General features: G+C 47.1%; 1 protein-coding gene across 1 annotated transcript in view; it reads left to right on the top strand.

Annotated features, from left to right (window-relative positions):
• Window positions 1–18869: 18869 nt before the first annotated feature.
• Window positions 18870–26883, top strand: part of mRpS31 (mitochondrial ribosomal protein S31) — a 72179-nt gene continuing 64165 nt past the window's right edge. The window contains exon 1 of the mRNA XM_069314183.1: window positions 18870–18888. The gene's annotated coding sequence lies outside the window, so the exon portion shown is untranslated. The remainder of the gene's footprint in view (window positions 18889–26883) is intronic.

Below are 26883 nucleotides of genomic sequence, written 5' to 3'. Positions count from 1 at the left end.
GGGGAGTCCTGGACTGTCTTAAGGGGGTAGGAGATGGGGAGTCCTGGACTGTCTTAAGGGAAGGAGCTTGTGACTGTGCGTGTGGAGATGCATCCCACAACAGTCAGAGTAAGATGGTACAGTGATGAACCTGTGCTCCATTATAATATATATATATATATATATATATATATATATATATATATACATATATATATATATATATATATATATATATATATATATATATATATAATATATATATATATATATATATATATATATATATATATATATATATATATATATATATATATATATATATAATGACAATGTCAGGCCCCGAAGGAAGGATTAAGACAGGAAATTCCCTTATTTCCCTTAAAATTCCTTAAAAATAAAGGAATTTCCTGTCTTAATCCTTCCTTTGTGGTCTGACATTGTCACGTTATCACATGTTAATTTCTCGGTGATTTACACACACACACACACACACACACACACACACACACACACACACACACACACACACACACACACACACACACACACACACACACACACACACACTTTTTTAGTGTCAGAGTGGTTGACAAATGGAATGCATTAGGGGGTGATGTGGTGGAGGCTGACTCCATACACAGTTTCAAGTGTAGATATGACAGAGCCCGATAGGCTCAGGAATCTGTACACCTGTTGATTGACGGTTGAGAGGCGGGACCAAAGAGCCAGAGCTCAACCCCCGCAAACACAACTAGGTGAGTACACACACACACACACACACACACACACACACACACACACACACACACACACACACACACACAAGACAGACTGTGTAAGTGCTCAAATGAAATATAATGAGAGAGAGCGCAGTGCTTAAATACAAAAGCATTACACTTGGACTACAATTGTGTTAAACATTACCACATAATGTTGATCCAACAGAGGAGTCACTCTAGGGAAGGCACTGCTACCCACTACAACCTCATTGGACGCTAACAACAAGCTGTTTTGGACGCTAACAACAAGCTGTTTTGGACGCTAACAACAAGCTGTTTTGGACGCTAACAACAAGCTGTTTTGGACGCTAACAACAAGCTGTTTTAGACGCTAACAACAAGCTGTTTTGGACGCTAACAACAAGCTGTTTTGGATGCTAACGACAAGCTCATTGGACGCTAACAACAAGCTGTTTTGGACGCTAACAACAAGCTATTTTGGACGCTAACAACAAGCTCATTGGACGCTAACAACAAGCTGTTTTGGACGCTAACAACAAGCTGTTTTGGACGCTAACAACAAGCTGTTTTGGACGCTAACAACAAGCTGTTTTGGACGCAAACAACAAGCTGTTTTGGACGCTAACAACAAGCTATTTTGGACGCTAACAACAAGTCCAACAAAAAGACAGGCTCTTTTTTTACCACAAATTTCGACTGCAAAATAGAATTAAAGTTATTAAAGAAATATGAAATACAAAATATCCTAAATCAGGCATTAAATCGACCTCCCCTCATCCTTGCCTCTTCGAGTGAGTTTGGTGGGGATATTATCCTCCCCTACTTCTTGTTCGGGTTGTAGGGGAGAGGAGTGTAGGGGAAGGGGGTGGTGTAGGGGAGAGGAGTGTAGGGGAGAGGAATGTAGGGGAGGAGGGTGGTGTAGGGGAGAGGAGTGTAGGGGAAGGGGGTGGTGTAGGGGAGAGGGGTGTAGGGGAAGGGGGTGGTGTAGGGGAGGGGAGTGTAGGGGAGGAAGGTGGTGTAGGGGAGAGGGGTGTAGGGGAAGGGGGTGGAGTAGGGGAGAGGGGTGTAAGGGAAGTGGGGTGGAAGAGCCAATCACGTTACTTCCCCCTCCCCCGACCTGATGGTATAGGTAGAAGGAATGCTTTCAAAACTCAACCAATAAGAATGCAGATATACTCTCACACGTCAATTAAAAATACCCACAATGCTGAGCCTCGGAGAGTATTATTAATTTTTTCCTCCATATATGCGGATTAAATAATTCCGTGTAGCTGTTTCTTCTTTCACACGGCTTTTATTGTGTTAATATTGAATGTGAGAAAAATGGTTTTAGACAAAGAGGCCCCTAGAGTTCACGAAAACCTTTGAACAAACTTAACCAAAAAAATCTGGTTTTTAATTTTCAAGTTGTCAAAAAATCATATTTTCGCTTTTCCAGCTTTCCGGCCTGCTGTCACAGAGAGGAAGAGTGGGGGGGGGGAGAGGGAGAGAGAGGGAGGTAGGGAGAGAGTGAGAGAAGTAGAGAGAGAGAGAGAGAGAGAGAGAGAGAGAGAGAGAGAGAGAGAGAGAGAGAGAGAGAGAGAGAGAGAGAGAGAGAGAGAGAGAGAGAGAGAAGGAGGGAGGGATGGAGGAAATCAACTGGTATCAAAGCACAGACAGCCTGCATATGTCTCTATAAATATTTGTTGAAACAGCATTAATACTTTATTTCACATGAGGTGGGATGTGTCCCCTCCCACTCCCTCCCATTCTCCCTCCTATCCAATACCACTAACCCCCCTTCCCCCCCACCCCGCCCCCCCCCCTCCCTTCCCATCCCATCCCATCCCAAATCCATATCCTGGTCCCTTCCCAGTGCTATATAGTCGCAATATCTTGGTGCTTTCTCCCGATAGTTGCCTGTCCTCCCTCCCACCTCTCCATCCCACGTAGCTTTCTCCCATCTCCATCTGGTCCAGTCTGCTGCACCTGCGTGGACACCCCATCATGGCACCCGGCCGGCCTGGCACCGCCCCTTGCCACAAGGCAAACAATGCCACGAGGCACTCATTCTCTCTCGCCCTGGCATGAGTGACACATTGACATGAGTGGCATATTAACGAGACGAGTGTCATGTCAAATCACCTGGTGATGCTAATCACCAGGTGATTCAAGGCCATACAATTGGCTCACAAGTTGCCATAACTCCCCAAGAACGATTACAATTATTTTTTTCAATTATATATACAACAAGATTTATTAGCGCGCCTTAGAAGGCCAGGGGGGGGGGGGCGTCTGTTGTCTAAAGCCGCCACTCCGTCAAAAATCCGACTGCTTTACCGTAACTAGTAACGTACGTATCTAAACAAGGCAGTTGTATAGCCAGTCGAGGCCAGGTTCATAGAGAACGTCAGTACTTCGGTGCATAAATTGTCACTAATACGTCAATTAGTCAACGCATTGGTTGATTCTGAGAAGTGCGACGTATTGGTCCGTTATTCATAGCGTCTCGAAAGCCTTGTTTAGGCAATATATATAAGATAATCACCATTAACTATGGTAACAAGCCAATTACGAATAAGTAAGTGTTTACAGGTGCTTGAGAAAGCGTTTAGGACAATTAGCATTAAGCTAGGTATTTCCTAAGTCGCAGATTAGAGATAATTGAATCATACTTGTTACAGTCGGAAGCCCAATTATCATCAGCAATATCCATTGTGTTTAGATAAGTATTTAATATTTCTGTATTGGTCGTAGGTTCTACGATGGAGCTGCATACTCCAACACCGGTCTCACGTAGGTGGTGTACGGCGATCTAAATTCATACTTATTTAGGTTCCTGAAGGCTATTCTGATGTTAGCCAGCCTCGCATATGCTGCAGATATTATTCTTTTTATGTGGGCTTCAGGAGACAGATTTGGTGTGATATCAACTGTGTATGTTTGTAATTACACACCTACAGTGTGTGTAGGTGTGTGTGTACTCACCTAATTGTACTCACCTAATTGTGCTTGCGGGGGTTGAGCTTTGGCTCTTTGGTCCCGCCTCTCAACTGTCAATCAACTGGTGTACAGATTCCTGAGCCTACTGGGCTCTATCATACCTACATTTGAAACTGTGTATGGAGTCAGCCTCCACCACATCACTTCCTAGTGCATTCCATTTATTAACTACTCTGACACTGAAAAAATTCTTTCTAACGTCTCTGTGGCTCATCTGGGTACTAAGTTTCCACCTGTGTCCCCTTGTTCGTGTCCCACCCGTGCTGAAGAGTTTGTCTTTGTCCACCCTGTCAATTCCCCTGAGAATTTTGTAGGTGGTTATCATGTCTCCCCTTACTCTTCTGTTTTCCAGGGATGTGAGGTTCAGCTCCTTTAGCCTTTCCTCGTAGCTCAATCCTCTCAGTTCCGGGACGAGCCTGGTGGCATACCGCTGAATCTTCTCTAACTTTGTCTTGTGTTTAACTAGGTATGGACTCCAGGCTGGAGCTGCATACTCCAGGATTGGTCTTACATAAGTGGTATACAGGGTTCTGAAAGATTCCTTACACAAGTTTCTGAAGGCAGTTCTTATGTTGGCCAGTCTAGCATATGCCGCTGATGATATTCTTTTGATGTGGGCCTCTGGGGACAGGTTCGGTGTGATATCAACCCCCAGATCCTTCTCTCTATTTGATTCTTGCAGGATTTCCCCTCCCAGATGATACCTTGTGTTCAGCCTCCTGCTCCCTTCGCCTAATTTCATCACCTTACACTTTCCAGAGTTGAACTTCAGCAGCCATTTTCTAGACCATTCCTCCAGTTTATCCAGGTCATCCTGTAGTCTCTGCCTATCTTCATCCGTCTTGATTCTTCTCATAATTTTTGCATCATCAGCAAACATCGAGAGGAATGAGTCTATACCCTCTGGAAGATCGTTCACATATATTAGAAACAGGATGGGTCCAAGTACTGAGCCCTGTGGGACTCCGCTGGTGACATCTCGCCACTCAGATGTCTTCCCCCTCACCGTTACTCGCTGTTTCCTGTTGCTTAAGTACTCCTTATCCACTGGAGCACCTTCCCTTTTACTCCTGCCTGTTGCTCCAACTTTTTTAACAGCCTTTTATGGGGTACTGTGTCGAAGGCTTTTTGGTACTGTGTGTGTGTGTGTGTGTGTGTGTGTGTGTGTGTGTGTGTCTGTGTGTGTGTGTGTGTGTGTGTGTGTGTGTGTAGGTGTGTGTGTGTGTGTAGGTGTGTGTGTGTGTGTGTGTGTGTGTGTGTGTGTGTGTGTGTGTGTGTGTGTGTGTGTGTGTGTGTGTGCGTGAATAACCAAGAGATAACATAAGTGTTGTAACACCTGCCATGGAACGTTCAGGATAATCAGCATATCTCTCAAACTCTCAGACTGGGAGCAAGACGTGTGTACTGGTGAGGGGGGGGGGACTGGTGAGGGGGGGGGATACTGGTGAGGGGGGGGGATACTGGTGAGGGGGGGACTGGTGAGAGGGGGGGGGACAGGGAGACGTCAGGTGGACGGTCGCTGATAAGAAGCTGGAGATCACCTCCGCTCCCTCTTACAACAATGATAGAAAGAAATAGTTATATAAACCTAATATACACACACACACACACACACACACACACACACACACACACACACACACACACACACACACACACACACACACATGGTCAGAGAAATGGCTACTAGAATTCAACACGAGCAAATGTAAAGTTATGGAAATGGGACTAGGAGATAGGAGACCAAAGGGACAGTACACAATGAAGGGGAACAGCCTACCTGTAACGACGCGTGAAAGAGACCTGGGGGTGGACGTAACACCTAATCTATCTCCTGAGGCACATATTAATAGGATAACGACAGCAGCGTACTCTACACTGGCAAAAGTTAGAACATCATTCAGAAACCTAAGTAAGGAGGCATTTAGGGCGCTTTACACTGCCTACGTAAGGCCAGTCTTAGAGTATGCCGCCTCATCATGGAGTCCCCATCTGAAAAAGCATATAATGAAACTGGAAAAGGTTCAGAGGTTTGCAACGAGACTCGTCCCAGAGCTACGAGGGATGGGGTATGAAGAGCGCCTGAGGGAACTGTGCCTTACGACACTAGAAAGAAGAAGGGAGAGGGGGGACATGATAGGAACGTATAAGATACTCAGAGGAATTGACAGAGTGGACATAGACGAAATGTTCACACGGAATAGTAACAGAACGAGAGGACATGGATGGAAGCTTGAAACTCAGATGAGTCACAGAGATGTTAGGAAGTTTTCTTTTAGCGTGAGAGTAGTGGGAAAATGGAATGCACTTCAGGAACAGGTTGTGGAAGCAAATACTATTCATAATTTTAAAACCAGGTATGATAGGGAAATGGGACAGGAGTCATTGCTGTAAACAACCGATGCTCGAAAGGCGGGATCCAAGAGTCAATGCTCGATCCTGCAGACACAACTAGGTGAGTACAACTAGGTGAGTACACACACACACACAGGCAGACAAAAAAGAATGTGTGAAAGAGTGACAGACATAAAAAAAGCAGTTTCTACCAGGCAAGATAATTCCCACCACTTTGAGTGGTGATATACTAAACATATATAATTAAGAACAAGAAGTTTGCAAAAAGATAAACAAAAAAAATCACATTCTCAACTTGTCTCATTAATTAAGTTTGACAAAAAAAGACAAAAATAATATTGCTTATTAACCAAGAGTTATGGAGTTATAGCCTAAAAAAAATTCATATTTCCAAAGCCGTCTTAGGCTAGGTGTCTGCCAGCGTAGTATGTTGAAACCCAATTATTATTATATATACGAGTATGTTGGTTTCCCATGATGTTGGGGTTGTTGAGCAGGTGTGGGTAGACCACTGTGTACTCTGGGGCACTACTGGGGGGTGGTCGCTGTGTGTGGAGTCCCGCTATCATGACGTATGATAACTCGATATAACGGAAGCTTGGGCAGTTAACTCCGCGCGGAATGGTGTGACCGCCCGTGATTAATGGGTCCTAACTTGGTGCAATACAGTCTAGCTTATCTTAACCTAGCCCCTGCCTATCCTATCTTAACCTAGCCCCTGCCTATCCTATCTTAACCTAGCCCCTGCCTATCCTATCTTAACCTAGCCCCTGCCTATCCTATCTTAACCTAGCCCCTGCCTATCCTATCTTAACTTAGCCCTGCCTATCCTATCTTAACCTAGCCATACCTATCCTATCTTAACCTAGCCCTACCTATCCTAAACCATCCTGAGCAATCCTCACCTAGTCTATCATAACCTAACCCTATCCTAACCTATTCTAACCTACACTAAAGAATATTCAGCTAACTAAAAGAAATATATACTAACCTAAGCTAAACTTGCCATAGCCAGTCCTAGCCTAACCAAATCTATCCTTCTGAACCTAGCCTAATCCTACTGTTATTATAATAATTATTATTATCGCTGTTTTGACTCAATTACAAAATTATTCGTGATAATTTATATCATCGTCCCACCGATAACATTCGGTGGGACGAATGATAACCTTGGTGATGTGGGGAGTGTTATCCTGTGTCGCCCATCCTGTGTCGTCCTCTCCTCTGGCCCCTCTCCTCTCTGGTGTAGCTATGTCTGGTGTAGCCATATGTCTGGTGTAGCGGTGTGTCTGGTGTAGCCATATGTCTGGTGTAGCGGTGTGTCTGGTGTAGCCATATGTCTGGTGTAGCGGTGTGTCTGGTGTAGCCATATGTCTGGTGTAGCGGTGTGTCTGGTGTAGCCATATGTCTGGTGTAGCGGTGTGTCTGGTGTAGCCATATGTCTGGTGTAGCGGTGTGTCTGGTGTAGCCATATGTCTGGTGTAGCGGTGTGTCTGGTGTAGCCATATGTCTGGTGTAGCGGTGTGTCTGGTGTAGCCATATGTCTGGTGTAGCCATATGTCTGGTGTAGCCATATGTCTGGTGTAGCGGTGTGTCTGGTGTAGCCATATGTCTGGTGTAGCCATATGTCTGGTGTAGCCATATGTCTGGTGTAACCATGTCTGGTGTAGCCATGTCTGGTGTAGCCATATGTCTGGTGTAGCGGTGTGTCTGGTGTAGCCATATGTCTGGTGTAGCGGTGTGTCTGGTGTAGCCATATGTCTGGTGTAGCCATATGTCTGGTGTAGCCATATGTCTGGTGTATTGGGCAGCGCCACTCATCTTGTGAGTAGACACACCGCCATAGTGACAGTATTGGGCAGCGCCACTCACCCTGTGAGTGGACACACCGCCATAGTGACAGTATTGGGCAGCGCCACTCACCCTGTGAGTGGACACACCGCCATAGTGACAGTATTGGGCAGCGCCACTCATCTTGTGAGTAGACACACCACCATAGTGACAGTATTGGGCAGCGCCACTCACCCTGTGAGTGGACACACCGCCATAGTGACAGTATTGGGCAGCGCCACTCATCTTGTGAGTAGACACACCACCATAGTGACAGTATTGGGCAGCGCCACTCACCCTGTGAGTGGACACACCGCCATAGTGACAGTATTGGGCAGCGCCACTCATCCTGTGAGTGGACACACCGCCATAGTGACAGTATTGGGCAGCGCCACTCACCCTGTGAGTGGACACACCGCCATAGTGACAGTATTGGGCAGCGCCACTCATCTTGTGAGTAGACACACCACCATAGTGACAGTATTGGGCAGCGCCACTCACCCTGTGAGTGGACACACCGCCATAGTGACAGTATTGGGCAGCGCCACTCATCCTGTGAGTGGACACACCGCCATAGTGACAGTATTGGGCAGCGCCACTCACCCTGTGAGTGGACACACCGCCATAGTGACAGTATTGGGCAGCGCCACTCATCTTGTGAGTAGACACACCACCATAGTGACAGTATTGGGCAGCGCCACTCACCCTGTGAGTGGACACACCGCCATAGTGACAGTATTGGGCAGCGCCACTCATCCTGTGAGTGGACACACCGCCATAGTGACAGTATTGGGCAGCGCCACTCATCCTGTGAGTGGACACACCGCCATAGTGACAGTATTGGGCAGCGCCACTCATGCTGTGAGTGGACACACCGCCATAGTAGCATGTACAACACTCCCCAATAGGAAGAAAACCCGCTACTGTTTTGTTAAAAGTTGGCTCGACCATTCGACAATGGCCGCCGTCCACAGCGGCTGTGGCTGCAAGGTCCACACTGTGGACCCTTTTAAGCCCAAAATGCTCCAACTTTTTTATGCGGCGAGGCTGTGAGGAAGTGGGCGTGGCCGAGCGAAGGAGGGGGTGTGTCTGAGGGAGGCGTATCGTGGGCGGTAAAGATAGCAGACAAAACCCGAGGGATCAGTCTGCTGTGAGAGTGAGGGTGATCTGCCGTAGATGGAATGGATAGGACAGGAGGGATAGGAAGCAGTGCAGGCAAGTGGAAAAGGAAGGAATTGGGACAGGGCCCGCAGATAGCGGTGAGGGAAACAGAGAGACATTTTCGCTATTTCCTTTTCTTCTAAACCCAGAAGGAATTGTAAGGGAGAAGACGGAAGGGGTGAGGGGAGGGGGATGAGAGAGGGGCGAGGATGGGATGGGACTGGGAGGGTGTAGAGGAAGGGGTGAGGGGGGATGGAAGGGACCTTATCTCCTTCTGGGGATATTGCCATTAATAGCCAGAAGATTACTTCGAGGTTGTGAGGTTGTGAGGTTGTGAGGTTGTGAGGTGTGAGGGGTGAGGTGTGAGAATCCTCTAAGAATGAGAGGGGGGGAGGGAGGGAGGTGCTGGCGTGCACACGCGTAGTTAATATTTACTTTCCTCTCAAACACCAATCACCTCGTTTATGGATGAAAGACGGGACCCAGGAGCTAAAGGTGAATAATACATGAGGTACAGAGAGCCGGGATGTTAATGCCAGGCAGTGCCAGCCACGCGACGGTCAGTTAGGTTCACTGGTGCCGTCTGAGAGCAGTGCTGGATGGGTGGACACTTGAGAGATCACAGCCCCGTTACCGGACAGTGCCTCTCATTGACAGTGCCTCTCACGGACAGTGCCAGTCACGGACAGTGCCAGTCACGGACAGTGCCAGTCACGAACAGTGCCAGTCACGGACAGTGCCAGTCACGAACAGTGCCTGCTTCGCAGAGTACCAGTCACGAACAGTGCCTGCTTCGCAGAGTACCAGTCACGGACAGTGCCTGCTTCGCAGAGTACCAGTCACTGACAGTGCCTGCTTCACAGAGTACCAGTCACGGACAGTGCCTGCTTCGCAGAGTACCAGTCACTGACAGTGCCTGCTTCACAGAGTACCAGTCACGGACAGTGCCTGCTTCACAGAGTACCAGTCACGGACATTAGCAGTGAGGACAACAAATTAGAACTGTACAGTCGCTCATTTGACTGCAGAAGAAACAAATATTGATTATAAGGATTCTCCAGCGCGTAGGATTGGTCCAGGTACAGAGGAGGATGAGGGAGAGACATTGAGGTACATCCTTTGTGTACAGCCGCCCTAGACTACATGAAGGGGGAGTACAGTGTGTCACAAAGCTAGCTACGTGGTGCTAGAAACTCCCCATCACACAGGATGGTTAGTCAGAGGCATGTGATGGACCGGGAGCTGAAGCTCATTCCCAACTAACACATAGATTAAATACATATTGTGTGCGTATGTAGGGTCGATTTCTAGCTCCTTAAGTTCACGGTATGGAGGCAAGAGGCACCTATACTGCGATGATAGATCATCTCTCGTGTTCTTTCTCAGAGAGAAGTTTTTGCTGAGTTCGTTGACGTCTCTTGGTTATCATTCGTGTTCTCTCCTGGTGTTGTTCTTCACTTTGAACAGTGAACATTGCTTCATTAGCTGCTCTGTTGACACATTAGTGTGTGTTTGTGCAACGTCTCTCTGCTGGGAAATGTCTCCTTCTCTCCCTCCCTAGTTCTCTCTCTCCCTCTCTCCCTCCCTTCTCTCCCTTCTCTCCGTGGTCTGATAGAACAGTTCGCCGCATGGTAAGTACTTAATTAATAGACATAATTCGTTAATATGACTTTTAATGAAAGCTAATACTCCTCAAATTTGACTAATTCGCTGCCCGAGATGAAGCCAGAGAGCGAAGATGGGGTGAGGCAGACGAGGCGATGAGAGGGAAGAAGAGGGAAGAGGGAGGTAGTGGGAAAATAAGAAAAACGGAGACAAGGAAGTAATAGAAGATAGGCACGTGGGCAAGAACAGACTAAACCTTCTGTCTATATCTGACTATTTTGTATGTTGTGATCATGTCTCGTGTTTTACAGTGTTTTAATGTTCATTTTTGTTAGTATATCACCTTCCCAGCCTGGTATGAGTCTGGGCTCAAATCTCAGAACTTTTGTTGACCAGACCACACACTAGAAGGTGAAGGGACGACGATCTTTCGACTTGAGAATGGTCCAGGACGGACCGAAACGTCGTCGTCCCTTCACCTTCTAGTGTGTGGTCTGGTCAACTTACTTTAGCCACGTTATTGTGACTCATCGCCTCAGAACTTTTAAATTGTTTTTAGAGTGATGACAAACCAGCCTCACGTTTAATCCCCGGCTTTAATATTAAACAGAGTCTCAGATGCCGCTGATGTGACCATGTCTACATGTTGTCCCTCCGGTGGTATATATGATGTATTAACCACCTCGAGGTCTTTCTGTATCACTACCACATATCTTCCCTTCAGCCTGTGCGGTTCCTGTGCTCGTCTCTATACACTTCACTATCCCATCGGGATGAATTCATGAATTTTGTATTCATGAATTCAGTTCATCTTTTTTAAAGTATTTTTTTGGGGGGAGTTCCTTCACTCGATCCCTGCATTCCGGTTGCTTGGTCTCATACTCGGCTCTAAATCAGGAGAATTTCCTCACCATGAGTTCCGTGTGAGTCTGGTTGTTCTTGTTGTTGTTATAGATTCAGCTACTCGGAACCAGTTCCAAGTAGCACGGGCTATGGTGAGCCCGTAGTGGACTTACCTGGCACAGGAGCGGTGAGTCTGGTTCCTCAGGGTAGGGAATGAAAAATGATGCTAATCTGAAATAGTTAAGTGTATATTGAGGTTAACTTCAGTATGGTCCAAGCTATGTGCTACACCGTCGCGTGGTCCTACAGTTTTCAGTATTGATTCCCTCGCGTGTTTGCTGGTGCTCTTACTTGGGGTTGGTAACTAGATTTGTATTTTTAGAGTTAATTTTCTCCAAGGAGTGCCGGACCAACCAGGCTGTGGTGGGGTATGCGGGCCTGTGGGTCGCTCCAAGCAACAGCCTGGTGGAACCAAGCTCTCACTAGTCAAGCCTGGCCTCGGGCCGGGCTTGGAGAGTAGAAGAACTTCCAGAACCCCATCAACCAGGTATCAACCAGGTATCAACCAGGTATCAACCAGGTATCAATCAGGTATCACACAGGTATCAACCAGGTATCAACCAGGTAACAACCAGGTATCAACCAGTTTGCTTGGTATATCAATACAAGTCCGTCACGTGTGATATCCTCTTGTCTGTATGTTCATCTGTCAAGCGGTGTTTATTTGCTTAATTCTGTCGCTGTTTCTCTTTACCTGAGAAGGAAGTTGACAAATTAACTCTCCAATAATTCACTTTTGGTAATTTGATTATGGCCTGACGCTAAGGAGATGCGTTTCATTGACTCTTGTCAACATTTTCAGTTACCTTGAGTCGGGGAATGTGGTGAAATAATGTGTCGCATGGGCCAATAGGCCTTAGGCAATTTTCTTATTTCCAATGCTCTTGTGGCAATGAAACTGCAGAATGCCTATTGTCCTATGTGTCTTTCAAAATGTTGACAAGGGTTAATGAAACACATAGCGTCAGGCCATATGCAACAGGAAAAATTAACTTTGGAGAGGTAATTTTTCGACTAATTTCGCAAGCTAAAAAGAAAGTATGAAATGTAGAGACAATTCCTGCTAGAATCATTGATCTCTCCGTTTCTTTTAGAATGAATAACTTATGTCTACAAGAAAAACGGCTTCCAATATATATATATATATATATATATATATATATATATATATATATATATATATATATATATATATATATATATATATATATATTTGTGTGTATGTAAATCACGAAAATTAACACGTGATGAAAAATGTGACAGCGTCAGACCACGAAGGAAGAATTGAAACCGGAATTTCCTTAAGTACTTTCGTATACTGTATATATATATATAATTATATAATGACTCGTCCCAATCCCGTAGACTTGCAGAGGGGGAAGAGAAGGCCGTGTATGAATGGCTGTGTGTGTATGTTCACAAAACAAACTCCTAAAACTCGACAGAGAGGAGAGTACCATAGTTCTCTCCACACGCTAAAAAAAACACACACACATAGAAAAAACACGCACAAAACTCCCTTGTATTGAGAAGGGGACAGTCCTCGACCCTTATAATCGCCTCGCTGTTTACTTTTCAATGTTTTGTTTCTCTTTGTCGCTGTTTTTTTTTTCTCTAGGGAGGGGCAGAAAGTTGAATGGCTGCCAGTATTCATTCGCGCAAAATTCGGTCTGCAATTTTTCGAATTACGGAGGAAGGATTTGGGGTTGTGGCGGACAAGCCAGGCGGAGTGTTGTGTTATATATGCTTGCAACCCGTTCTCGCACTTTCGTATAGTCAATATTGACTTATTAAATACGTGCATATGTGACATACTAAACATACTTGTTTACCTTGAAAAGCTTCATAGAAAACACCGACCTTACCTAACCTTCTTAGTATTTATAAGTTAAGCATCTTATTGCTTCGTAATTACAATTATTACTTAACCTATTATAGGTATAGGTTAAGTAATAATTGTAATTACGAAGCAATAAGATGCTTATCTTAACATACCAAGAAGGTTAGGTAAGGTCGGTGTTTTCTATGAAGCTTTTCAAGGAAAACTAGTATGTTCAGTATGTCACATATGCACGTATTTAATAAGTCAATATTGACTGTAAGAAAGTGCGAGAACGGGTTGGCGCTGGAGTATAATGACCCGGCCTTATCTCAACTCGGGTCACGCTATATAGTGTGCTTTATGGCTTCATCAAAAGCCAGTAGCTTCACAGGCTTTGGGTTCACAAGCCATGCAACGATTGACCTTTCATACGATGCAACCCACAACAGTTCCCTTGCTTCCTGATACCTGTTCCCTGCTGGGTGACCAGATGGCATTAAAGAGGGGCACGGAAACGTTCCCACACGTCTCGCCCTGTACTGTAATCTGCTGTAATCTGTGTAGTTGCTGTAACAACTACAGCGGTCTGGACCAGCTTGCAGGTATTTTCATCCTGATTTTCTCAAACTTCACTTGAAGAATAAAATGCTACGACATATTCTGCCCAGAATTACACCTGAAAGGTACAGGACGCTACAGAAAGGTACAGGACGCTACAGAAAGGTACAGGACGCTATAGAAAGGTACAGGACGCTACAGAAAGGTACAGGACGCTACAGAAAGGTACAGGACGCTACAGAAAGTCACAGGACGCTACAGAAAGGTACAGGACGCTACAGAAAGGTACAGTGCGCTACAGAAAGTCACAGGACGCTACAGAAAGGTACAGGACGCTACAGAAAGGTACAGGATGCTACAGAAAGTCACAGGACGCTACAGAAAGGTACAGGACGCTACAGAAAGGTACAGGATGCTACAGAAAGGTACAGGATGCTACAGAAAGTCACAGGACGCTACAGAAAGGTACAGGATGCTACAGAAAGGTACAGGATGCTACAGAAAGGTACAGGATGCTACAGAAAGTCACAGGACGTCCTCAGGTCGTGTGATGAGGACGGGCTGGTATATGTAGTACGTTGATGAAGCATTTTCCGACTTACAATTCGAACAGAGATCAGGGAAGCACTCTTTGAGAAATGAACAAATCCACAAGGGCCGTGACGAGGATTCGAACCTGCGTCCGAGAGCATCCCAGACGCTGCCTTAATCGACTGAGCTACGACATAGAAAAGGAGTTCGAACTCTTTGACACATGTTCGAACATGAGTTGTGAGTTGTGCGTAGAGTGTTTATCATTCATAAACAAGGGGTTTAGCGGAGGGATTAACAAGCTCTTGGCCTTTATGATAATAGACGAGCTGTCATCCCGGCATGTTGAAATGACGGACACCAGACAGACAGGCTGTCAGCGAGGCAGACAGCCTGCTTCGCAGGTGCATAGATTAACGCAGCAATATTAATTAGTTGTCCGTTTTCTGTGAATCTCGGTGCAAGCACAACCGTTTTCTGTTACCGGACAGGCTTTTGTTTTATTGCTCAGGCGCGAACCTCGTGTAGTTGGTCCCCAGAGTGTGTGTGTGTACCGTCCCCGTGTTTGGTGGGTGTATGTGGTCCCCAGAGTGTGTGTGTGTCCCGTCCCCGTGTTTGGTGGGTGTATGTGGTCCCCAGAGTGTGTGTGTGTACCGTCCCCGTGTTTGGTGGGTGTATGTGGTCCCCAGAGTGTGTGTGTGTACCGTCCCCGTGTTTGGTGGGTGTACCGTCCCCGTGTTTGGTGGGTGTATGTGGTCCCCAGAGTGTGTGTGTACCGTCCCCGTGTTTGGTGGGTGTATGTGGTCCCCAGAGTGTGTGTGTGTACCGTCCCCGTGTTTGGTGGGTGTACCGTCCCCGTGTTTGGTGGGTGTATGTGGTCCCCAGAGTGTGTGTGTACCGTCCCCGTGTTTGGTGGGTGTAGTTGGTTCCCAGAGTGTGTGTGTGTACCGTCCCCGTGTTTGGTGGGTGTATGTGGTCCCCAGAGTGTGTGTGTGTACCGTCCCCGTGTTTGGTGGGTGTATGTGGTCCCCAGAGTGTGTGTGTGTACCGTCCCCGTGTTTGGTGGGTGTATGTGGTCCCCAGAGTGTGTGTGTGTACCGTCCCCGTGTTTGGTGGGTGTATGTGGTCCCCAGAGTGTGTGTGTGTACCGTCCCCGTGTTTGGTGGGTGTATGTGGTCCCCAGAGTGTGTGTGTACCGTCCCCGTGTTTGGTGGGTGTATGTGGTCCCCAGAGTGTGTGTGTGTACCGTCCCCGTGTTTGGTGGGTGTATGTGGTCCCCAGAGTGTGTGTGTACCGTCCCCGTGTTTGGTGGGTGTATGTGGTCCCCAGAGTGTGTGTGTGTACCGTCCCCGTGTTTGGTGGGTGTATGCTGTGTTTGTCTGGCGATATGTTTGTGTTTGTCTGGCGATATGTTTGTGTTCTGGCGATATATTTGTGTTCTGGCGATATGTTTGTGTTCTGGCGATATGTTTGTGTTCTGGCGATATGTTTGTGTTCTGGCGATATGTTTGTGTTCTGGCGATATATTTGTGTTCTGGCGATATATTTGTGTTCTGGCGATATGTTTGTGTTCTGGCGATATGTTTGTGTTCTGGCGATATGTTTGTGTTCTGGCGATATATTTGTGTTTGTCTGACGATATGTTTGTGTTCTGGCGATATATTTGTGTTCTGGCGATATGTTTGTGTTCTGGCGATATGTTTGTGTTCTGGCGATATATTTGTGTTCTGGCGATATGTTTGTGTTCTGGCGATATATTTGTGTTCTGGCGATATATTTGTGTTCTGGCGATATGTTTGTGTTCTGGCGATATGTTTGTGTTCTGGCGATATGTTTGTGTTCTGGCGATATGTTTGTGTTCTGGCGATATGTTTGTGTTCTGGCGATATGTTTGTGTTCTGGCGATATGTTTGTGTTCTGGCGATATGTTTGTGTTCTGGCGATATATTTGTGTTCTGGCGATATATTTGTGTTCTGGCGATATGTTTGTGTTCTGGCGATATGTTTGTGTTCTGGCGATATGTTTGTGTTCTGGCGATATGTTTGTGTTCTGGCGATATATTTGTGTTCTGGCGATATGTTTGTGTTCTGGCGATATGTTTGTGTTCTGGCGATATATTTGTGTTCTGGCGATATGTTTGTGTTCTGGCGATATGTTTGTGTTCTGGCGATATGTTTGTGTTCTGGCGATATGTTTGTGTTCTGGCGATATATTTGTGTTCTGGCGATATATTTGTGTTCTGGCGATATGTTTGTGTTCTGGCGATATGTTTGTGTTCTGGCGATATGTTTGTGTTCTGGCGATATGTTTGTGTTCTGGCGATATATTTGTGTTTGTCTGACGATATGTTTGTGTTCTGGCGATATATTTGTGTTCTGGCGATATGTTTGTGTTCTGGCGATATGTTTGTGTTCTGGCGATATATTTGTGTTCTGGCGATATGTTTGTGTTCTGGCGATATATTTGTGTTCTGGCGATATATTTGTGTTCTGGCGATATGTTTGTGTTCTGGCGATATGTTTGTGTTCTGGCGATATGTTTGTGTTCTGGCGATATGTTTGTGTTCTGGCGATATGTTTGTGTTCTGGCGATATGTTTGTGTTCTGGCGATATGTTTGTGTTCTGGCGATATGTTTGTGTTCTGGCGATATATTTGTGTTCTGGCGATATGTTTGTGTTCTGGCGATATGTTTGTGTTCTGGCGATATGTTTGTGTTCTGGCGATATGTTTGTGTTCTGGCGATATATTTGTGTTCTGGCGATATGTTTGTGTTCTGGCGATATGTTTGTGTTCTGGCGATATATTTGTGTTCTGGCGATATGTTTGTGTTCTGGCGATATATTTGTGTTCTGGCGATATGTTTGTGTTCTGGCGATATATTTGTGTTCTGGCGATATGTTTGTGTTCTGGCGATATGTTTGTGTTCTGGCGATATGTTTGTGTTCTGGCGATATATTTGTGTTCTGGCGATATGTTTGTGTTTGTCTGGCGATATATTTGTGTTCTGGCGATATGTTTGTGTTCTGGCGATATATTTGTGTTCTGGCGATATATTTGTGTTCTGGCGATATGTTTGTGTTTGTCTGGCGATATATTTGTGTTCTGGCGATATATTTGTGTTCTGGCGATATATTTGTGTTCTGGCGATATATTTGTGTTCTGGCGATATGTTTGTGTTCTGGCGATATGTTTGTGTTCTGGCGATATGTTTGTGTTCTGGCGATATGTTTGTGTTCTGGCGATATGTTTGTGTTCTGGCGATATGTTTGTGTTCTGGCGATATGTTTGTGTTCTGGCGATATGTTTGTGTTCTGGCGATATGTTTGTGTTTGTCTGGCGATATATTTGTGTTCTGGCGATATGTTTGTGTTCTGGCGATATGTTTGTGTTCTGGCGATATGTTTGTGTTCTGGCGATATGTTTGTGTTCTGGCGATATGTTTGTGTTCTGGCGATATGTGTGTGTTCCTCTGGCGATATATTTATGATGGGTGCCACTGGTGGGGGTATGATCAACTTGGTGTGTGTTGGTACAGTCATGGTGAGTCCGGACGTCCGCACTGCGGTATGCCATTGTTTTGTTTTGGATGGGAGGGAGGGGGGGGGGGCGTGGGCTTGGCTTTTGCTTTGCTTATTTGCTGGCATGAAAGCGCGCGTTTAGGGAGCGTGGGATATAGCGTTTCTTTCCGGCGGGTATTCATGGGATCTGCTATGTCGTGGGCATGGCCGGTGTTCCACGATTTTGTTGTGGTTGGCGTGCACGATGCAGTGAGGAGAGGGGTGAGGGGTGAGGTGGGAAGTGTTTATGTCCCCTCACGCTGCGGAATGTGTGAGGGGAGGGAGGGCAGGAGGACCTACCACATCCCACATGTGGTATGCGCGTTCGAGGAGTGAGGGGAAACAATGGGTCTGGTACCCCGAAATATTGGTTGTTACGAGTTCAGAGACATGGGGGGGGGGATGGGCAACTCTGAACAACTTACATTGTTCAGAGTTGTGAAGGCTGGTGTTATGTTGGCCAGCGTTGCATATCCTGCCGATGATATCCGGTTCATGTGGGGCCCTCGGGGGATGGGTTCTCTGTGATAGACTTGAGGTGTGTCGCACGACGACTCGACGGAGGCTTCCCTGTCTCATTTGATGCATTATCCCGTCATCTCTTCCCAGCATCCAGCATTATCGTGTGTGTTTATATGTGTATGTGTGGTGCCTGGCCACGTCTTTCGTTCTCCTTCCTGTTCCTTCCTTCTTTCTTCAGTTTCCTTATCCTGCACTCTCCTCCTCCTCCTGCTGTCAGCCTCAGACTACTCACCACCAGTGTTCTCCTGCAGGAGGGAGAAGCAGCAGTGATGGCGGCGGCGGTGACGGAGACCTCGCTCAAGCCCAGACAACTCCAGGTCACCAGACTTCGACGTGAGGTGAGTGCCCCATACTCCTGACGGGGTCCTGGCGGGGTCCTGACGGGGTCCTGGGGGAGTTCTGCCGGGGTCCTGACGGGGTCCTGACGGAGTCCTGGTGGAGTTCTGACGGAGTCCTGCCGGGTCCTGCCGGGGTCCTGACGGAGTTCTGCCGGGATCCTGACGGAACCCTGGCGGAGTTCTGGCGGGGTTCTGCCGGAGTCCTGCCGGGGTCCTGGCGGGGTCCTGACGCTAGGGTCCACCCAGACCAACACAAACATTGCCCCACGGGGTGTAGCTACATGAACCCAGCCTCCTGAAATGATAGACCTTACTGTGAGTATTTAAGGATTTGATGTAAGACGCCAACACGTAGTGATGAACTGCCGGTACACCACTTTCTGTACTTTGAATTGTATAGTCTAGACAAAAAGCTAAAACTAAACTTTAGTATTCCTAGCCCTAGTAGAGCATGTATATATGCAATATTAGCCCCTAGGATAGCATGTATCAGGCCTAGGATTGCTAGGAGAGGCTATGTGTCTTATATTATTGATGCAGGTAACAAAAATTCCTGTTTGCCCGAATTTAATAATACAAAAGTCAACTCTGTTTTTCTCCATCACTAAATATTGATACTCTCGACCAAATAGTTACTGTAAGTAATACCTTTTTAGGAGGATGGGTGGATATATATATATATATATATATATATATATATATATATATATATATATATATATATATATTTATAAATTTCATTTTTTATTAACATATTTAGGTACATCTACATTTGTACAACTGTCCTAGACTATATGAAGGGGAGTACAGTGTGTCAAAAAGCTAGCTACGTGATGCTAAAAGTCCCCATCACACAGGATGGTTAGTCATACAGAGACATGTGATAAGCAGTCTGCACTGGCAGACTCTGGATGCAATATAAGGATATCCTCAAAAACACGAGAGTGAATAAAGTAATTGCAAAGGTCCAGGTGCCTCATGCCAACGGGTCTGAATGGTCTGATAACTGGGCATTCGGTGATGTAGTGTGGGAGATCATGCCGCAGTTCCTGCTCACAGAGTTTGTTGCACCTGGAGTGCTCAGGATTGGGAGATCCATCACCTGTAGCCACCTGCCGCAGGTAACGGTAACCCAACCTTATCCTGGCAACCACTGTGTCGCACAGTCTGGTCCACGTTTTGTGTTGCCCATAGATATAGGTTTCAGATCTGAACAAATCATAGTTTTTTATACTGGTGCTTTCAGGTCGTTGGGAGTCAGTAATTTCTTTCCTATCAGACCTGAGTATTTGGACTAATATAGATTTGACAGTAGAGAAGGAGATACCTAGATCTAAGTCAATTTCACCTATGTTACACGCTAATTTGGCTGCAATGTCTGTCTCATTATGATGGGTTATATTTATGTGTGAAGGTATCCATACAAAAGAGATTCGAGACCCTTTACTCTGTGCAGCAATTAGGTCATTTATAATTGGTAGTATGAGGTTCTTGCTGTCGATCTTCCAGAAGTTTTCGATTGCTTGAAGAGCAGACTTTGAATCACAAAATATTATTCCTCCTCCAATGCTTTTTAATGTACTGGTTGCTAAGTGTAATGCTGCTAGTTCAGCTTGTGTGGAGGTCAGCCAGTTGTTTAACCTGACACTGACAGTCTTTGTGCAAATATTATTTCTATAAAACCTATAGAAATAAAATAAAAAAAAATATTATTATTTTTTTTTATTAAGATATGAGGTACATCTGCATTAGTGCAGCTACCCTAGACTATATGAAGTGGAGTACAGTGTGTCTAAAAAGCTAACTAGGGGATGCTAAAAAATCCCCATCACACAGGATGGTTAGTCATACAGAGGCATGTGATAAGCGGCCTGCACTGGCAGACTCCGGAAGCATTTTGAGGATATCAACAACACAAGATTGAATAAGGTAGCAGTGGTAATACAAGTCCCCATCTCGCAGGATGGTTAGTCATACAGGGCCATGTGTTTAGTAGTCTGCACTGGCAAATTTTGGGTATACTGTGAGGATATCTTCAAGAATACGAGAATGAATAAAGTAATTGCAAAGCTCCAGGTACCTCATGCCAACTGGTCTGTGGCTTCTGTAAAAATGGCTTCGGATTCGTAGTCCTGAGATTCCGGGTTCGATCCCCGGTGGAGGCGGAGACAAATGGGCAAAATGTTTCTTTCACCCCTGATGCCCCTGTTACCTAGTAGTTAATAGGTACCTGGGAGTTAGACAGCTGCTACGGGCTGCTTCCTGGGGGTGGAGGCCTAGTCGAGGACCGGGCCGGGGGGACACTAAGCCCCGAAATCATCTCACGATAACCTCCTATCTACTACAACAGAGCGATGGCCTCTGGGAAACATGCGCTAAACGATAAATTACGATAGACTTGATTGATTGATGAAGATTAAGCCACCCAAAAGGTGGCACGGGCATGAATAGCCCGTAAGTGGTGGCCCTTTTGAGCCATTACCAGTATCAAGAGCTGATACTGGAGATCTGTGGAGGTGCAAGTGCACTCTGCGTGACGGGAGATGTCTCCCATGAATGTGTCCAAGATGACGATTAAACCATCCAAAAGGTGGCACGGGCATGAATAGCTCGTAAGTGGTGGCCCTTTCGAGCCATCACCAGTATCAAGAGCTGATACTGGAGATCTGTGGAAGTGCAAGTGCACTCTGCGTGACGGGAGATGTCTCCCATGAATGTGTCCAAGATGACGATTAAACCATCCAAAAGGTGGCACGGGCATGAATAGCCCGTAAGTGGTGGCCCTTTTGAGCCATTACCAGTATCAAGAGCTGATACTGGAGATCTGTGGAGGTGCAACTGCACCCTGCGTGACGGGAGATGTCTGGACGATAGACTGATTGTTGAGCGAATATATACGATAGCTTGAGAGGTGAGTGGAGAGTTACGATAGCTTGAGAGGTGAGTGGAGAGTTACGATAGCTTGAGAGGTGAATGGAGAGTTACGATAGCTTGAGAGGTGAGTGGAGAGTTACGATAGCTTGAGAGGTGAATGGAGAGTTACGATAGCTTGAGAGGTGAGTGGAGAGTTACGATAGCTTGAGAGGTGAGTGGAGAGTTACGATAGCTTGAAAGGTGAGTGGAGAGTTACGATAGCTTGAGAGGTGAGTGGAGAGTTACGATAGCTTGAGAGGTGAGTGGAGAGTTACGATAGTATGATCGTAGAGAGGGGCTATCGTAGAGGCGGCTCACCACCTCCAACAGTCATCATTCTTAACACTAAAAAAGCATTAAGCGATCAACTCCCATCCCTGCAGACACTTCTTGACCGCTTTGTTCCAAGTTGTTAGAGCGTTGTGACGACGTAAAAATGACGTCGTGGCTACGTTTTGTATTTGCTATATATATATATATATATATATATATATATATATATATATATATATATATATATATATATATATATATGCAAACAAGCCTGAATGGTCCCCAGGACTATATGCAACTGAAAACTCACTCCCCAGAAGTGACTCGAACCCATACTGCCAGGAGCAACGCAACTGGTATGTATGATTAAGGCGTCCTGTACATACCAGTTGCGTTGCTCCTGCCAGTATGGGTTCGAGTCACTTCTGGGGTGTGAGTTTTCAGCTATATATATATATATATATATATATATATATATATATATATATATGTAATATGATAGTATCAGACCACGGAGGAAGAATTGAAACAGGAATTTCAATTCTTCAGCAACACCTGTGGACACACCTGTTCCACCAACATACCTGTGGATGCAGCTGTTCCGTCACCAACAAAAGGTATGTGCAGAAAGCCATCAAAAACATCAATTAGCACCTCAACAAAAGCACAGGCAACAAAAACATTTTCTTGTTGCGCTTCCTGCTCTTTCTTTCTCATTTTTTTTTTGGCGTATAATGTTTGTTTTGTCCCCCCTCCCCCCTCCCCTCCCCCCCCCCCCCCCCCCCCCCCCCCCCCGGCCATTGAAGCGGTAATGGCGCTGTGTTTCACTAAAGCGCAAAATGCTCGTCGCGTTTGACAAAAAGGCTGAAAACTAATTATCATGTGGCACTGATAATGTGTGATCAATCCTGGTACTTGTTCGGTAGACTGGCTATAGTTCCCTGTGGCACTGGCTGTGGCACTCACTCTGTGGCTCTTTGTCTCCTCTGGTGCCCCGTGATCCACTGGCAATTTCCTGTGCTGTGGTGCCCCCTGATCCACTGGCACTTCCCTGTGCTGTGGTGCCCCCTGATCCACTGGCACTTCCCTGTGCTGTGGTGCCCCCTGATCCACTGGCACTTCCCTGTGCTGTGGTGCCCCCTGATCCACTGGCACTTCCCTGTGCTGTGGTGCCCCCAGATCCACTGGCACTTTCCTGTGCTGTGGTGCCCCCTGATCCACTGGCACTTCCCTGTGCTGTGGTCCCCCCTAATCCACTGGCACTTCCCTGTGCTGTGGTGCCCACTGATCCACTGGCACTTCTCTGTGCTGTGGTGCCCCCTGATCCACTGGCACTTTCCTGTGCTGTGGTGCCCCCTGATCCACTGGCACTTCCCTGTGCTGTGGTCCCCCCTGATCCACTGGCACTTCCCTGTGCTGTGGTGCCCCCTGATCCACTGGCACTTCCCTGTGCTGTGGTCCCCCCTGATCCACTGGCACTTCCCTGTGCTGTGGTCCCCCCTGATCCACTGGCACTTCCCTGTGCTGTGGTCCCCCCTGATCCACTGGCACTTCCCTGTGCTGTGGTCCCCCCTGATCCACTGGCACTTCCCTGTGCTGTGGTGCCCCCTGATCCACTGGCACTTCCCTGTGCTGTGGTCCCCCCTGATCCACTGGCACTTCCCTGTGCTGTGGTGCCCCCTGATCCACTGGCACTTCCCTGTGCTGTGGTGCCCCCTGATCCACTGGCACTTCCCTGTGCCGTGGAGTGTTATCCATTGGCACTCTCGCTAAACCTCTAAGTGCCACTTAACCGCTACTCTCTCAGCCCCGTGGCACCGTTGAGTACATCTTAACGCCTCCCATCACAGTCACTCGGGTCGCTGCCATCTTTCTTAATTTGCTTCTTAACGCAGCAAGAGAAATATGATTGTGTGGCGGTAAAGTTAATGGTGGTTACAGTATGCTGTGTTGAGAGTAGGGGGGGGGGGGTGGCACACCCCTTCCAACCAGCGTCCGCACCAGTGGTCAGTAGCTTGTAACCTTGTGCAATATGTAGATTTATCTACATATTGCACTATGTAGATTTATCTACATAGTCAAGTGATCGGTCCTTACGGGAGACATCTCCCGTCACGCAGGGTGCAGTCGCATAATAGGTTAAGTAACAATTGTAATTACGAAGCTATAAGATGCTTATTTTAACATACTAAGTAGGTTAGGTAAGGTCGGTGTTTTCTATGAAGCTTTTCAAGGGAAACTATTATGTTTAGTATGTCACCTATGCACCTATTTAATAAGTCAATACTGACTTATTAAATTTGCGAGAACGGGTTGCAGATCTCCAGTATCATTTATTGATACTGGTAATGGCTCAAAAGGGCCACCACTTACGGGCTATTCATGCCCGTGCCACCTTTTGGGTGGCTTAATCTTCATCAATCAATCAATCATCGGTCCTTTAGGTAATCAATACCTCTCACATTCACACAGTGCTGACAGTCACAGTCACTTCTGTCACTGTCAATCACAGTCACTGCTGTCACTGTCAATCACAGTCACTGCTGTCACTGTCAATCACAGTCACTGCTGTCACTGTCAATCACAGTCACTGCTGTCACTGTCAATCACAGTCACTGCTGTCACTGTCAATCACGACGTTCCTTGTAAGATGACAGGCTGGGGGGAGACTGAGAGCGTTTATGTACCGAGGGAGCAGTCATGATCTTTATTATTCTCAACGTCCTCGTGTTGAATATGTATTATTTATATTAAGCATGATCTTGTATTGTGGTGTGTGTCTGTCCTCCAGGCTGTATGGCCTGTATTTCCGCTTCCGTGTCTAGGGGGGTCGGTGGTGTGTGTCTGTCCTCCAGGCTGTATGGCCTGTATTTCCGCTTCCGTGTCTAGGGGGTCGGTGGTGTGTGTCTGTCCTCCAGGCTGTATGGCCTGTATTTCCGCTTCCGTGTCTAGGGGGTCGGTGGTGTGTGTCTGTCCTCCAGGCTGTATGGCCTGTATTTCCGCTTCCGTGTCTGGGGGGTCGGTGGTGTGTGTCTGTCCTCCAGGCTGTATGGCCTGTATTTCCGCTTCCGTGTCTAGGGGGGTCGGTGGTGTGTGTCTGTCCTCCAGGCTGTATGGCCTGTATTTCCGCTTCCGTGTCTAGGGGGTCGGTGGTGTGTGTCTGTCCTCCAGGCTGTATGGCCTGTATTTCCGCTTCCGTGTCTAGGGGGGTCGGTGTGTCTCTCTGTGGTCTTGAATCAGTGGAGGAAAAAGCACTTGTGAGTGCGCAAGTCGCTGCTCCTCCTCCGCGGTTCATACTCTACGTTAACATAATAAACTCTTTAGTGGGTGTGCATTTTTTCGCTAGAGGTTTGTTTACCTTTCTCGTATTGTTTTGTATTGCTGGGTCGTTTAATCTTCTGGGCGTTGAGGCAACCAATGACCGGTCAGGGGCCCCTGCTGCTGGGAGCTGGGCCCTGGTGCTGGGAGCTGGGCCCTGGTGCTGGGAGCTGGGCCCTGGTGCTGGGAGCTGGGCCCTGGTGCTGGGAGCTGGGCCCTGGTGCTGGGAGCTGGGCCCTGGTGCTGGGAGCTGGGCCCTGGTGCTGGGAGCTGGCCCCTGGTGCTGGGAGCTGGCCCCTGGTGCTGGGAGCTGGCCCCTGGTGCTGGGAGCTGGGCCCTGGTGCTGGGAGCTGGGCCCTGGTGCTGGGAGCTGGGCCCTGGTGCTGGGAAGGCACCAGTGTTGAATACATGACAGGCTCAGCACACTGAGACGAGCAATGAAACCCAGGGACTCATGGGTACGACACGTTACTCACACCTGAGTAAGAGGTGTCCCAGGTGTGTCTGGTGCTTTTACCTGAGTCCTGTCAACACCTTAACACTATACGACCTGCTGACGTCACACTGTATCAGCTGACAAAGTGTAAACATTGGCTCCAGCTGTGACGGGACCCCGCCACGCATCACCAGAAAATATATAATATATGAATATATATAATTATATATATATGTTATATATATATGAACCGACGTTCTGGGAATCACCAGAACGCTGGTTCAAGTCACTTCATTTCTCCAAAAGTTGTTGTTGTTGTTGTTTAAGATTCGCTACTCAGAACGATAAGTTCCAGTAGCACGGGCTATGGCGAGCCCGTAAGATTTCTTCTCCAAAAGAATTTTTATCATTGATATATCACGCCATTGTGATGTGAAGGCGGGTGAGGAGGGCGTGAAGACCACCCACTGGCCAGAGGGAGCCGTCGGAGTAACCGGGAGACTTGGCCATGTGCCCCGAGGCGTCCCAGAATGTTCCCAAAACGGAAATGGCGACACCTCGTCACCCGACAGTGCCGCGGGGCGGAAGGGGGAGGTGCCATGCCACACTTGGTCCACACACCACTCTGGCACCACCACATGGGAGAGAGGAAATCCTGCTGGAATGGGACAGAGATAGAAAGACTTGGACGGGGGGGGGGGCGTTGATGATATCCCTACATCACCACAAGCCCACGCTATAAAAAGGATTTCATCAGTGGCATATGGACCGACATAGTACCGCTCCTGTGCCAGGTAAGTCCACTACGGGCTCACCATAGCCCGTGCTACTTGCCCCGCCCCTGTGCCAGGTAAGTCCACTACGGGCTCACCATAGCCCGTGCTACTTGCCCCGCCCCTGTGCCAGGTAAGTCCACTACGGGCTCACCATAGCCCGTGCTACTTGCCCCGCCCCTGTGCCAGGTAAGTCCACTACGGGCTCACCATAGCCCGTGCTACTTGCCCCGCCCCTGTGCCAGGTAAGTCCACTACGGGCTCACCATAGCCCGTGCTACT

This window comes from Procambarus clarkii, chromosome 78 (genome assembly GCF_040958095.1).
Source record: "Procambarus clarkii isolate CNS0578487 chromosome 78, FALCON_Pclarkii_2.0, whole genome shotgun sequence".
NCBI lineage: Eukaryota > Metazoa > Arthropoda > Malacostraca > Decapoda > Cambaridae > Procambarus > Procambarus clarkii.
Note: the sequence above shows the minus strand (reverse complement) of the source record. Positions and strands in the feature narration are given on the sequence as shown.